This window comes from Nymphaea colorata, chromosome 5 (assembly GCF_008831285.2).
Source record: "Nymphaea colorata isolate Beijing-Zhang1983 chromosome 5, ASM883128v2, whole genome shotgun sequence".
Classification (NCBI taxonomy): domain Eukaryota; kingdom Viridiplantae; phylum Streptophyta; class Magnoliopsida; order Nymphaeales; family Nymphaeaceae; genus Nymphaea; species Nymphaea colorata.
In genome coordinates this window covers 18,250,201-18,265,749 of record NC_045142.1, presented here as the reverse complement: position 1 = coordinate 18,265,749, position 15,549 = coordinate 18,250,201, and the positions used below count along the sequence as shown (strand labels likewise).

Sequence of the window (15,549 nt, the reverse complement as noted above, 5' to 3'; positions counted from 1 at the left end):
TGAAAGATTTCAAGATACAAGACGCTTCATATCTGTCTTTCATCAAGAACACCCAAGAAACACGAGAAAAATCATCAACAATGGAAAGATAATAATGGGACGACAACCGACTCGGAACCAGACTAGGCCCTCATGCATCAACATGAACTAAATCAAATAGACTTTGGCTAGACTGACTTTGACTCGAAGGAAAAGATGTACGACTATGCTTGCCTAATTGACAAGCTTCACACTCGATGGAGGTTGAAGAAGAAATCTGAGGACATAACTACCGAAGTTTATGAAATGACGGATGACCAAGTCTGAGATGCCATTGGAATGCACTTGAAAATGAATCAACCAAAATGAACGCCTCTTTAATGAATGTATCCAAGAAGTAGATTTCATCTCTCTCATGGTCTCCACCAATCTTCCTCCCAGTCGATAAGTCCTGAAATACACAAGTGCCAAGGTCAAAAATAACTCGACAATTCATCTCTTTAATAATTTTGCTTACAGATAACAAGTTCTTTGGGAATTCAGGAGTATAAAGCACTTCATGAACATGTAAAGATGGAGATAGGCGGACATCTCCATGACCTTCCACCGGAGATAGTCTTCCATCAGCTAATCTTACATATTGGGAGGGATAAAATTTTTGCAAGTTCAAAATATTAGCATCTCCACAAAAATGTCTAGACACTCCAGAGTCAATTATCCAACAACCATTAGAGGGAGTTCTACCTGCAGAAAATGCTGAATCTGTGATAGCAGTAGAAGCCGATGAGGTGGATGGTGCAACATTTGATCAATGCTCCATAATTAATTCAAGTTCGGCCGGAGTTAACTTGAGAGACGTGGCATCTACCGAAGCAGCAGTGGGATTCACCTTGGGATCCATACTAATGGACTGAGAGTTTGAAGCTGGTATGGAGGAGGATGTCATAGTCGTGGACAAAGATTTGTTCGGTTTACCCACTTTGTTCCAGCACATATCCTCTAGGTGACCAAGACGACCGCAATACGTGCATTGGAATCTCCCACGTCCTCCTAGGCCACGACCTCTTCCTCTACCACGAGAAGGGTATTGTACACTTCGGCCTCCTCCAAATGAGGCAAGTGCCTCCAAATGAGGCAAGTGCAGAAGGCTGTGAATTATTTGTAGAGGGAGGAAGGGTAACCACTCGTCTATTTAGCCTGTTGAAGGCCTCCTCAAGATCCGGAAAATCAGACCCTGTAAGCATTTGTGCCTTGGCTGCAGAATAATCAGATGATAGTCCAGCAAGAAATTTAACAACTATCATTTGCTCCATGTGAGATTTGAGACGATGCTTGCAAGGAGGCTTTAAAGAGTTCATCTTTTCATAATTAAACTTCAATTTGGTAAAATATTCAGTTAAATCCATGTCACCTTGCTGCATTTGTAATAGTTCTTGCTGAACCTGAAGAATTTTGCTGATGTTCTTGTCTTGAGAGTATATCTGCCGAAGCGAATTCCACATATCTTTAGCTGTGTTATAATAGCAAAGACCAGCGGCAATATGAGGTTGAGTGCTATTCATAAGCCACGCACTAATTATACTGTTTTCTTCCTCCCACCGTGCATACTTGCCAACTTTTTCTGTTGGTTCATCTTCTTCTAATATATATTTCTTTCCATGTCCAACAACTAATAACATGAAAGTTCTAGCCCAAACATCATAATTAGATTCATCGAATTTGATAGTAGATCCAAAAGAAAAAGGATTTGAGTGCTTTGTACTATATCCCAGCCTCAGTTGGCTGATTTCCAGGGTCATGTTGTAGATTTGTAGCCATGACAAGCCCTTGAAGATAGACGAATATGGACGTTCACAGCAGACTGAATCTAACTTAAAAATATCGTGAAGTTAATGTGCCTCAAATAAGAATACACACTGCTACTCCACGGCTGAATATTAATAATAATGTTGTCTTTGTCTCTTGTTGATAGATCGTATGTTTCGGGTCTGGATCCATACCCGACCCGCCTTGTAGCCCGTTTTGGGCACTACTTAAGTCATGTAACCCTAATCCTTATGAAAAAATGAAATCTTAGGGAGAGAGAGTCTGGCGGCTAGTGGGCACCGGCTCCTCCTCATCCGTGGTTTTTTTCCCTCTAGTTGAGGGGTTTTTCCACGTTACATCGTGATCGTTGTTTTCTTCCTCTCCTTGTTCGTGTTTCTACATGGTATCAGAGCCGTGAAGTTCCGGCGTTACTGGTTGGTCATTTGTCTTTTGTTCGTGTTGGAGGAGGATTCGCCCGACACTATTCATCGCCTGGCACTGTTCATCGACTCACCCAGCACTGTTCATCGTCTCGTCCGGCACTGTTCATCGCACGCACCTGGCGCTGTTCATCGCCTGTGCCCGAGCTTCGTCCGTCGCAACCGACGCCTCCGCCCAGCGACGACCTGCTCAGCGCCGCTCAAGTTCCGGCCGCCTCCGCCTAGCGACGACCTGCCCAGCGGTGTCTCTCTCTTCCGTTTTCTATCACCCGACGCATCGCCCAGCGCCGCCCGTTTTTCGGCGATCTAATGCCGCCCTCTGCTTCCGCCTGGTTCTGCAACCCACCCAGCGCCGCTCTGCCTCTTCCTCCACCTGGTTCCGGCGGTCTGTCTCCGCCTGGTTCTGACGACCCGCCCAGCGCCGCTCTCTCGTTTTTCCGGCGCCGCCCTCTTGCTGTCTCTACCGCCGGTGAGGTTTTGGCGTTTTCCTCTGTTTTGTCCGTTGCCTGCTCCCTGCCTATCTGCTATTTTTTGTGCTGTGTTGTGCTGATGCTTCCTTTCTCCCTGTCGCTGCCCTTGCTGCCGACCGGACATCGCCCTTTGGTATTCCGCCGGTGCCTCTCGTGTTTTATCGTCGCCCGTGCCCATTGCTAGACTGGTCTGTGATTATGGCAGCTTCTTTCACGTCAACCGTCAATACAAATCAAACTGAAATCGGGGCTTTTAGAACTGAGAATGTTCTCATGCAGGTCATCACTCTTCGCCTTACAAAGGAGAACTATTTCTCGTGGTCGCCTGCTATGACTATGAGGATTGCTGGCCGTGGTCGGATGGCCTATATCGACGGGAGCAACCCCGAACCAGCAAGAACAAGTGGTGTGTGGCATACTTGGTTTCTTGAGGATAATCAAGTGAAAACTTGGATTGTCAACTCCGTCTCTGCCGATATTCAGCCCCTTATCCTTCGGAAGAAGACTGCTAGAGACATGTGGGTGGTCCTAGAGCAAATGTATGGCCAAAAGAAAACGGCAATTCGTACTTACCAAGTAATGAAGACAGTCTATGGCATTCGACAAGGGAACTCTTCTGTTGCAGAGTATTATGGGGCTTTGAAAGCCAAGTGGGAGCTTGACTATCATTCTGATATTCCTTGGCGTTGTCCCCATGATCAGACACTTTATGTTGCTCATGAATGGGAAAACAGGGTGTTCCTCTTTTTAGCAGGTTTAAATGATGAGTTTGGAGGTGTTACAAGCCAGATTCTGAATTCAGGAGAGGTGTCCAGTATTGAAGATGTGTACTCCTGTGTTGAAGCGGAAGAACAGAGAAGGCTGGTTACAAATGAAGGGAAGAGGGAACTTGTGCCCTATCATGAGAGATCTGCTCTTGTGAGTCGTGGTCCTGGCCCGTCTAGATCCCTTCGCCGGTGCACTCACTGCAAGAAAACTAGTCACACCGTGGATTATTGTTGGGATCTTCATTCAGAGAAGAAGGGAAACAAAGGGAGGTCTTCTATTGGGAGGATGCCTGTGTCTGAGGTGCAAACATCCAGTGGAGAAAAAGTCTCCATTTCTGCTGACTAGCTTCGTGAACTGAGGGCCTACTTGGGTCGGATCAATGTAAACCAGGCCGCGACACCTGATGAGAAAAAGGCTAATCAAGCTCTTGCAGTTATTGGCGATACAGGTAACTCTTTTGTGGGGGAATGGATTGTCGATAGTGGTGCTACTCATCACATGACAGGTAATCCAAAATTGTTTCATGAGTATAAGTTGTCCTCGGGAAATGAACGTGTTTCTCTTACAGATGGTTCCTCTACCTGTGTGGCAGGCGAAGGCACTCTGTCCTTGTTGGACAAATTTCATGTGCATGGCGCTTTACATGTTCCCCAGTTTCCTTTAAATCTCTTGTCAGTCAGTAGACTTACTAAAGAATTGAATTGTGAACTTATTTTCTCTGCCAATCGTTGTGTTTTGCAGGACTTGGTGATAGGGAAGAGGATTGGGATTGGTTTAGCTTCTGATGGATTATATCGTCTTCCCATACGTGTGGCTACTGCTCTGTTGATAGCGATCCACAAGACAAATAAGAGAAGAGAAGATTGTCTTCAGTCCTTTATGTACTGCCATGAACGTTTTGGGCATTTACCTTTTGGAATTTTGAAACATTTGTTTCCAGACTTGTGTTCCTCCTTTGATTTGTCTTCCATTTCTTGTGATGTTTGTCAGTTTGCCAAACATGTGAGGGCTTCGTATCCTCTTTCTACTAGTTGTGTTAATGACGCTTTTTCCCTGATTCACTCTGATGTATGGGGACTTTCGGGAATTCATACCCGTCAAGGTTTCCAGTATTTTATCACTTTCATTGATGATTTCTCTCGTGCTACGTTTGTGTACTTGTTAAAAGACCGCAGTGAGGTTCCTTGTATCAGGTGCGAATGTTAAAACTTTCCGGTCCGATAATGCCCGTGAATACATGTGTCAGCCTGTTGAGGAGTTTCTTAGACAACGGGGGATTGTTCATGAGACATCTTATAGTTACACCCCCCTCAAAATGAGGTAGCTGAAAGGAAAAATCGTCAACTTCTTAATGTCACCAGGGCTCTTTTATTTCAGAGAAATCTTCCTAAATACTATTGGGGTGATGCTGTTCTTACTAGTGTCTATCTTATTAACCGCATGCCCAGTCGTGTTTTGAATGGTAGGACTCCTCACTCATTGCTTCCTGGCAGTCGTCCACCATTCCCTCTTCCTCCTCGTGTTTTTGGTTGTGTATGTTTTATCCATGATCACAGTCCAAATGTCAAGAAACTTGATCCTAGGTCTATCAAATGTGTCTTTGTTGGATACTCTCCTACGCAAAAAGGATACAAATGTATTGATCCTATTACTGGTCGAGTTTATGTTACGAGGGATGTTACCTTCTTGGAACATGCCTCTTACTTTGGTGAGAATCCTCTTCAGGGGGAGCAGTCTGTGAGCAGGGAAGAGTATTCTCAGAGACAGGAACTTCAGTTTATAGATTTTTTGGACTACAAGAAAGCAGAATTGTTTACTACTGTTGATGTGCCTGAGAAGGAGGAAAGGTGTGACACTAGCATTGAGAAGGAAGGCCCTCGGTTGTTTGGACAGTTTTACTCTAGACGAGGTACTCGGACAGAGATGATGACTTGTGATGCTAGATCTACTTTCAATCCCAATGCCACTCCTTCCCTGGATGAACCAAGTCCTACCGTAGAGACTCATGATGAGGTTGAAAAGAAGAATGAAGATCTTTCCATTGCCCTGAGAAAGGGTGTCAGGTCATGTACTCAACACCCCATTGATAATTTTGTTTCTTATTCCTGACTTGGAAAAGATTACAAGTGTTTTGTTTCTACTCTTTCTTTGGCTGTGATCCCCAGGACTGTTGCTGAAGCTCAAAGTGACTCCAAGTGGGCTGATGCAATGAAAGAAGAAATAGATGCCCTTAGAAGAAATATGACATGGGAAGTGGTGAAGATTCCTGAAGCCGCTCATTTAGTTGGATCCAAATGGGTGTATACCATCAAGTACAAACCAGATGGGAGTGTTGAAAGATATAAAGCTCGACTTGTAGCCAAGGGATTTAGCCAGAAATATGGAATTGATTACTTGGAAACCTTTGCTCCTGTTGCGAAAATGAAAACAGTGAGGGTGGTTATATCCCTAGCTGTGATGAAGGAGTGGAAGATGTATCAACTGGATGTTAAGAATGCATTCCTCAATGGTGACCTCGAAGAATAAGTATATATGCATATGCCTCCAGGATATGAAGAACCAGAAAAATGTTGTAAGCTGAAAAAAGCCTTATATGGCCTTAAGCAATCGCCCAGAGCGTGGTTCGAACGACTGAGAAGAGTGATGATACGTGATGGATACAAACAAGAAAATGGAGATCACACTCTGTTTGTGAAGAAGAAGGAGAGCAGAGTTACTCTCCTACTGGTCTACGTAGATGACATGATTGTCACAGGAGATGATGAGGAGGAGATTATCAAGCTAAAAGGGTTACTGGCTATAGAATTCGATCTCAAAGATCTTGGCAAGCTAAGGTATTTTCTTGGTATGGAGGTTGCTAGGTCTAGTACTGGTCTTGTACTAAACCAAATGAAATACACATTAGATCTGCTGGAAGAAACTGGTAAATTGGGATGTAGACCTACTCCTACCCCGTTTGACACTGGGCACAAGTTGAGCCTTAGATATGAAGAGCCTCTCTGTGAAGAAGACAAGGGAAGATATCAACGTCTGGTTGGGAAGTTGATTTATCTTACTCTCACGAGACCTGATATCACCTTTGTGGTGAATGTTTTGAGCCAATTCATGCATACACCAACCGATGCACATCTGAAGCCTGTGGACATAGTGTTATGCTACCTGAAGGAAAATCCTGGCAAGGGACTCCTGTATGTGAAACAAGAGACTGTGGAAATCGAGGGTTATTCTGATGCGGATTGGGCAGGTTGTGGTGATACCAGATGATCTACTATAGGGTACTGTGTCTACTTGGGAGGAAACCTTGTTGTATGGAGGAGCAAGAGACAGGATGTTTGCTCTAGATCGAGTGCAGAGGCAGAATATAGGGCAGTTGCTATGGGAGTGTCAGAATTACTATGGTTGAAGATATTGCTGACTGACATTGGAATAGAGATTGAAGGACCTATGAAGATGTGCTGTGATAACAAGTCTGCAGTCAACTTAGCCAACAATCATGTTCTTCATGACAGAACAAAACATGTTGAAATTGATCGTCACTTCATTCGGGAAAGAATTGATGCGAAAGAGTTGATTTTACCTTACATGAAGTCTGAAGACCAAACTGCTGATGTTCTGACGAAAGCTCTTCCTTCAGCTTCATTTGAAAGGAATGTATCCAAGTTGGGCATGTTTGATATGTATGCCCAACTTGAGGGAGAGTGTTGATAGATCGTATGTTTCGGGTCCGGATCCATACCCGACCCGCCTTGTAGCCCGTTTTGGGCACTACTTAAGTCATGTAACCCTAATCCTTATGAAAAAATGAAATCTTAGAGAGAGAGAGTCTAGCGGCTAGTGGGCACCGGCTCCTCCTCATCCGTGGTTTTTTTCTCTCTAGTTGAGGGGTTTTTCCACGTTACATCGTGATCGTTGTTTTCTTCCTCTCCTTGTTCGTGTTTCTATTGTCTTTGCACCTCCACTACAGCAAAATTCCACTACGACAGCACTAAAACACAATGGAAAATTCTGATTTGTAGCCCCCTATTTCTGCAACGTCACAGCACACTTTAGAACTCCACGACAGGAATACAAATGCAGCAAAGATAACATACTAAATCTGTTGACAGCAACAATACATAAAGAAGATTTCAGATCTGCAACACCCTATTTCTGCAACATACTAAATCTGCAACACCACGACAATATCTGCAGCTTCACACCAATAGTATAGTTGCAGCAGAAAAAAAATTTATATAGATTTATCTTCAGCGATCAACGGCTGTCTACACATGCTAGAAACTATGTTGCCTTAGGGTGTCAACAGAGAAATTCTTAAGTACGGTTCTCTCATTAAGAAAAGAAGAACATAAAGAGAAATAAAGGCTCAATCCCTCATACAAGACTACTGCTGCGCTGCATCAAAACTGTTATATTTCAAAATCAGGGATCTTCTTATCTCATTCTTCTTCTTGCATCTAAACCCTTTTACTCTTTCATATTCCTATTGAGAAAAGGGGGATTCCTCCTTTCATTTGGTTTTGTCCAATATCATGCAAATTGTACGATACATATCTTAACTTTTTACTTGGACACATCTTGCACCTTAGAAGAGTGTAATGCACTGTATCTTACTGTATAGTATGATACAAGGCATGACAATACAGTGTAATTCGTCTCACATCCCATGACATGAGAAAGGCATGAAAAGAGGGGGGTCTGACCCCCAGTTTTTGTTTAAACTTTAAAAGCTCCCTCTCAATTTTTCTGTGAGCTGTGAGGGAGATCTCGCTATGTTAAGGAAGAAAAGTTCAATTTCAAACTAGATGTACAAGTGAAGTAGCGAACTACGGTTGAAGAAAGACGGGTTTCCATCGTGCCTTTGTTATAACTCCATAAACAACATTATTGATTATTCTAAGTCTCTTTGTAGAGCAACATTTTTCACATCTAGCTGGCACTGGCTCCATCAAAAGTTACATGTCAGTGCTTCGACAATAGCCAACCCTTTTGTTTGTATGCAGTCCTTTGCGACTAGCCTTGTTTTGTATGTCTGACCATCTTGGCCAATTTTATACCCAACCTTTTTTTTAAATTTGAAAGTCTTTGTTTGTTTTCAATTGTGTGATGTTCTTCATTACAAATTCAATTGCCCTTTACCTCAAAATCCAATCATTTTCACTAATACCGAGTAAACTACACCATTGAAGCTGGAGTAGCTCAGTTGGTTAGAGCGTATGGCTGTTAACCATAAGGTCGAAGGTTCAAGCCCTTCCTCTAGCGATTCTACTTTTAACTTTTTTTAAAACTGGTCTCCCCACGATAATACTTTATGTATTTTCTTACGTTTATTCATTTATATTTTCTCGTTTCTTCTACGTTTTTCTTTTATCTCTTTTTTTTCACATCAAATTGATGAACCCTGGAATCGAGATCGAATTTCTAATTTTTGCAACACTAAGTTAAAGATGAGCGAAAGTTTTAAAGATAAGTATTAATTTATCAAATAGAAAAGATTGAGCAGGTCGAATGCCAGAGGTCCCATGGTCTAGTGGTTAGGACATTGGACTCTGAATCCAGTAACCCGAGTTCAAATCTCGGTGGGACCTTTTGCCGGATCTTATGCAACGTACGTTTTTCCTTTTCCGGGCCTTTACCCCTTTTTCCTCCTTTACACGAGCATTTCCGTTACTTTCTATAATCTTTCATTTTCCAAGACGCAGGGAAATGGAACTAAGCTTCCATTTTACCGCCCTTCTCTTTTTTCTTTTTTCAGTTTGGCCCCTCTCTCTCCCTCTCTCTCTCTCTCCCCTTAAAATGCCACCCGCGCGTCATCTTTTCACTTTTTTGTACAGGTCTACTTTCCAGTTACCTCTCCTCCACCTTTCAGATAAATCAGAAAAAAAGTATTTATTTTATTCATTTTTAAAATGATAGAAAACATAAAAAAAATAAAAACCTTAAGTTATTTATAAATAAACTTGTAAAAAATTAATCGGCAAGTAAACTAAACTAAGTTGACAGTAATTCAATTCCAGATGTCCCAAAACGTCTCCTTAGCTCTAGTGCATAGGCTTAAACAACATTTCAATGACCTTAGCAACGGGATTGAAAGAAAAATAGAAAATGAGCTGTCTACGAGCGTGATGCAAAGAGTTCACCATCTCTGCACAGGGAGCCACTGAAATCCGAATTGAAACATTTTGATGAGGAATGAGGCTAATCAGATTGTAAATAATTGAAATATTGTTGATTTGATCAAGTCTTAAAATAACCTGAATCAGGCGAGTTAGGGCTGAGTCGGCCTAAGTCAAGGGCAAGCCAGACCAACATTGACTTGTAACCCGGTTTTCTAGTGATTCGAGTTGACTTGGGTCATTCTCGAGCCAACTCAGCGACTCAACCAACTATTGTCCCTAACCATTGTAACAATTCGACTCACTTCTAAGCTCAGACTCCTACGAATCCCAACCTTTCGACTTCAACCCTCAAAAGGATAGGAAACAAAACATGACAACTATCTATATAAATAACCTTCTCTATAAGCCCTTAAGATCCCTCACAATCTTCAATATGTGTATCTCCGCACGTATGAGACCTTAGGTCCGAGTATTGAATTGAACCTAACATCATTGTAACAACCTGTTCCACTTCTAAGCTCGGGCTTAACCCGCCTCCTAACAGTTTCGACCTCAACCCTCAAAATGTTAAGAATTAGGAAAACCATTTATTTAATAATCTTATTATAAACCCTTAAATATCTCTCACAATTTTCAATATGAGATTAAAATTTTAGGGCGTTACAACTGCAAAATAGGGCATGACAAGATGAGTACCCAATTCCAAACGCCATGCTCATGGCCCTGCCCATATTCATAACAATAAAATGGAAATTAAAGGGCTTAGCATAACTGGCTAGAGTTGATCTTAAAGGAAGTGTTTATTATAAGTTTTTTTTCTAGAAGGCATTACACTTCATTCGTTCTCTTTCTTTTTACAAATGTATATGCAAAAAATAATAAATATATAGATTTTTCCTACATATGGTGGAAACTAGTTATCCATATGTAAGAAAATCAGTTCTAGCAACCCTCAACATATCAAGGACTGCTCTTAACATATTAAACTTTTAATTAAAGGCTTAACTTTTTAATCGGCATGTAAAAATTACAGAAACAGAACTTCACTTTTGATGAAGCAATAAAAGCTTGCTCAGGTTTCAATTTTTTTTTTCATTTAGCTGCGTGCATTACACATAAAAGAGAGTGGAACTAAAGAAATTTAAATTTAAAAAGTATGTTCTTTTCATGCCGTTAAATTTAAATTAATTTTTTCATTAAAAAAAGTTATCAAACAAAATTCACCTTTTAAATTTAAAAAGTATGCTCTTTTCATGCCGTTAAATTTAAATTATTTTTTAATTAAAAAAAAAGTATCAAACAAAATTCACCTTTTAAATTAAAAATTCATAAATGCCCTTTCCCGAAATGTGACCGAATACGTGTGTTATAAGATCACAAATTATTAGCTGAAAATAACCAAAACTCCATTAATTCACCTTTTAATCTAATGTTATTGTTTGTTAGACATGAGAAAATTGCAGCAGAGGAGCATTTTGGTAATTTTATGGGAAACAAGTGTTTGGGTTTCACTTTTGCCCTTATAAGGGAGGGTTTTCCATTTAACCACTTAGGGCATTATGGTAATTTTCAGTCTATAACTCATGGTCCGATCTCAATTTAAAAAAAAAAATTACATGTAAATTTTAAAAAATTTTACTTGTTCTATATAAAAAATAAAAAAATAATAATTTTGGCGCTAGTCAAAATTTAAAAATTTAATTCGAACTCCCTCATAAAAAATTTCTGGCTCTGCCCCTACCAACAATCATATTCTCAAATATAAAACATCTTTTTAAAATTTAGAATTACAATCCTTTGTTTCTTAATAAGATTTTTGTTACTGCTACTTGTTTTACAGTCTATTCGTGTATTCGGGTCCAAAGTTGCTTTTGGTGTTTTACAGTCACTTACGTATGAGTATTTTCCTTTCGCAGCAGAGTGGATTGATGTCACAAGAGTTTGAAACATGTACTAGTCTCTTACCTGCCTCCATCATGATCATTGCATCAACCCCTATAAGATCTTTATACTTTTTATTTCTATTCACGTTTGTAAGGATCTTTATACTTTTTATTTCTATTCACGTTTGTAATTCTAGTCAAATCTTTGCATCGAACCTCTCTCTCTCTCACTAAATGTCTTCCTACAATATTTTTAAACAAATTTATTTAGATTCTTACTGGGGGCAATTCAATTAATTCTTTTTATGATCCAATACAGAAAATTAGTTTCTCTGTCTTGATCTTGATCCTAAAAACAGATATCAGGCATCTCAAACTCCACACAAGTCCTATATGTTTTTTTTCCATGACAGAGGCCTGCCCTTCGAACAGACCATTGACTTAGGTTGAGTTTCAATTAAAATAAATAAACATATTTTTAAAATATAAAAGAAACAAAATTTCAACTTGAAAAACCTTAAGGCCTATTCTATGAAAAATATCTGGATAATGGCAGTTTCATAATTGCAAAATTTTCAACTATTTGTAAATAATATGCAAAGAAAAAACATATGAACTATTATGGTACAAAAGATGATGAAAAATTTCATTCCAAATTACTTCTGTTATATATATATATATATATAAAGATCATGTACAAGTTACCAGCCTAACTGCCTTGCCTTGAACTTGAATCAAGCTCCTTTCCACTGGCTCGAATTGGCTTGGAACGTGGCTCGAGCTTAGGAGCCAAGTGTGAGTGAAAGACGAGACTCCTTAAGCATTTGTCATAAACATTTTAAACGAAATCTAAATATTTTAATATGTTTATGCACAGTAGCTTCATATAAAACATATTTTAGTTCATACTGTTTTCGTGAAAAGCAAATTATTTTTTGATGCCATAAGAGCTATTAATTCTAATTATTAAAAGTAACTAAAAATTAATTAATTTAATGCACGTTTTTATCAATTTATTCTTCAGATGATATTTACAAGTGTAAGGTTACATCAATAATGTCCATAACCAATTTTAGGGACTTTGATTTCTAAGGTACTTTGCATGAAGCCAACCAGACCAGAATGATCTTAGTTTTTTGAAAGTTTTAATTTAAGGTGACTTGAAATCCAAGGATGATTTAATATTAGACCCTTTTAGTTTTAGAGAGGGGGCGGAACTAAAAAATTTTCATGAAAATGGTCAAATTAAAGTTTTTAAATTTTGATTAGGGCCGAAATATCATGTTTCAAAATTTTTATATAAAACAAGTCAAATTTTTTAAAATTGCTGGGGCCAAAGCCCAAAACGATTGCGTTGAAAATTAGACTTTTTAAAATAGAGATCAGATTTTGCAAGCCTTTTGCGACTGAGTCTACCAAACATGCCGTTGTCAAATGATAGCGAGTCGAGTGGAAGATTGTATTAACTTTTAAAACATGACTTGAATTTGTAAGCTTTTGCAGCCAATGATGAAGATATGATATACGCTTCGTTTTGAAATATTGGTGAAAATTTGAAATCATAAACCAGACAAAAGATCCAAATTCAATTTGACTGGAACCAGACTTCGCCAACAAAGTGCTTTTGTTTTTTTTTGTTTTTTTTTTAATTTTTATACACCAAACTCAAGTTTGAGTATTCTAACATTGTGTTTATATGAAAGAAAAGGTAAATGGTAGGGATTAGAGGAAATCTTTTTTCAAGTTCTACTTTTGCCCCTACAAAGGGAGGTCTTTGACTTATTATGAAGAGTATATTAGTCATTTTTAGTTGCTACACAAAAGTTTCATGTTCAGGGTCTAACATATACCCTGCTGCCCATATATAAAGCAACCCAAAAAAAAAAAAAAAAAGTTCCACATTCAAGAACATATGACAAGTTCCATTTAATTAAAAACTTGGAGAAAAATGTACCTCGACTTGATGACAAGCCAGCTCATTTTGGAAAAGTGAAAGTTTAGTTCAAGATTTGGTTCCGAGCTTGAACCCTGGATTCTACCTATACCCGGTATGTGTCGCGATCCGATTATTTTTCAGGAGTGTTGATGGTTGGCATGCTCCGAGGGGCATAGATCAAAAGGGCAAGCTTGGGGTGTGTTATGCAGCATGACTCTGGTTCGAATTGCGAGGGATATGCTCTTGTACCATAAAAGGGGTGAGTCCTACACGCAAGGTGAAACATGTGGAGATTAACAGACCCTAGAGGTCCTTTGATAGTTATACCATAAAACAAAACAGGCCTATCACACTATTATTCTGCCCATTCTACCAATATTGTTTTTTTGTCTAATGTTTGAGAGTTTTAGGAACAAACATCATGTTCCTTATGCCCAGTGTTTTCTTTATTTCTATTGTTGTTTTGTTCGTCGGAGAGCTTCCCCTCCGATATCCTAAAGAGCCTGACCCATGCAAATCTCCCTCAAGATTAAAAAACTAATCGTTAAAAGAAATGACTCGGATGAAAGTTCAATTTTTGTAAATGCTACTCCGATACTTTAGCAATAGACAAGAGTAAAGGGAAAACAAAAAAGATAGAGGGAGGAAGTTTAGGCATTTTATTTATTTTTACCAGGCTGTATTGCCTAGTATTTAAATATAAGAATGGTAAATAAATTCAGATATATTGACATCCCTAAAAATATAAAAAGTGGGGGTTCAAATGGATTAAATTGGGAAAGTAGGGGTTGGATCAGATCTATTAAATAGAACATGAAAAAAAAAAGCGTCTACCAAACTACCTCTACCATTAAAAGAAAAAAGTTAAAAAAAAAAAAGAGAGAGAGAACTTTAAATATGATCCGACCATTTGCAATTGCAACCTCTGAAGTTGAGTTGATTTTTAGGATGCATTTGATAAGAAAATATTTTGGTCTTTTCCAATACATGTACTTAACATATACATCCTTTGAAAAACTATGCTTTTATTCTAAGGAAGCTAACAAGTTATGATTATTTCTAACATTTGATTATTAGATTTACAAACTATTAACATTACACACATCTTTAAAAAGGAGAATATGGCGTTCTCCAAATGTGTTTTGTTTTAAGTTATGAGTTCCAATATCACAATTGAAACATCTACTTATTTAGCATTATTAAAATATAACTTTAGAAGGTCGTTTGACAGCAGCAACATATTGTTATTGTTATTGCTAGAATTTGCCGAAATAGACCCATGAAATATTTTAACAATGATTTTATGAAACTCTAAATGTCAGCGATACACGGAAGGAAGGTGACGATGATGTCAAGTCGTCATGTTCCGTATGTCTTAGGAGACACACATGTTATAATGGTCGGGACAAAGTGTTTATGTGGAGTGAATTAGTTATAGTTGGCAAACTCATGAATTGGACTTGGATCGACAAAAATTACCCGGACCTCATTGGTTCAACAAGCTGCTGACTCGTCGAGTCGAATCGATCGAATTTTAAAATGGCTTGCATTGGGCAAGGGCCGAGTCGGACCAATCTTAACTCGTGACTAAGTTTGGTGAAGTCCGAATAGCTAGTAACAGCTGGTCCGGGCTGGTGTTAATAAAGAAATTTGGAAATTGCCGTTCAACTTACAAAGACAATGCCGTCAAATGCAAGCTTCATGAGTCAACGAAAATTTTCTTTCGAGAGACCATTATTGTTTACTGGTAATCTCAAATTTAAGCTTCTATTTTCTTAAATCTTTATATGGGGCCTTGAAACTTGCTGACAACCGTTCAATTCAATGAAGCTCTGGCTCCATTGACGAATAAAACGATACCTTTTTGTTATATTAAAACGGACGTTAGATATTTTCACTGGACCTCGTGTGTGGTCGTAATAGAAAAATCAGATAAATGTGACAAAAATTCGAATTACGCTTAAAACGAAGTGTCGCGATTGAAAATTTTTTTTGGATCAAACTTGAAAAGCTACTTCATCCTTTTCAAAAGCCTTATAAGGCAAAAAAGTTTGTTTTCTTGTTGCTTTGCCCTCCTTTCACCGTAGATCCATGGTGATCGAGATCTTAAGATTTCAAATCCAGTTGGACTTTTCCACTCGATCTTAAATA

At 39.0% G+C, this 15,549-nt stretch overlaps 2 non-coding genes across 2 annotated transcripts; both read left to right on the top strand.

Annotated features, from left to right (window-relative positions):
- The first annotated feature begins 8,648 nt into the window (after positions 1-8,648).
- TRNAN-GUU (transfer RNA asparagine (anticodon GUU)) lies at positions 8,649-8,722 on the top strand. The gene has a single exon. It is a non-coding gene; the product is annotated as a tRNA-Asn (tRNA).
- Positions 8,723-8,976: 254 nt separating this feature from the next.
- On the top strand, positions 8,977-9,048 carry TRNAQ-CUG (transfer RNA glutamine (anticodon CUG)). The gene has a single exon. It is a non-coding gene; the product is annotated as a tRNA-Gln (tRNA).
- Positions 9,049-15,549: the final 6,501 nt, after the last annotated feature.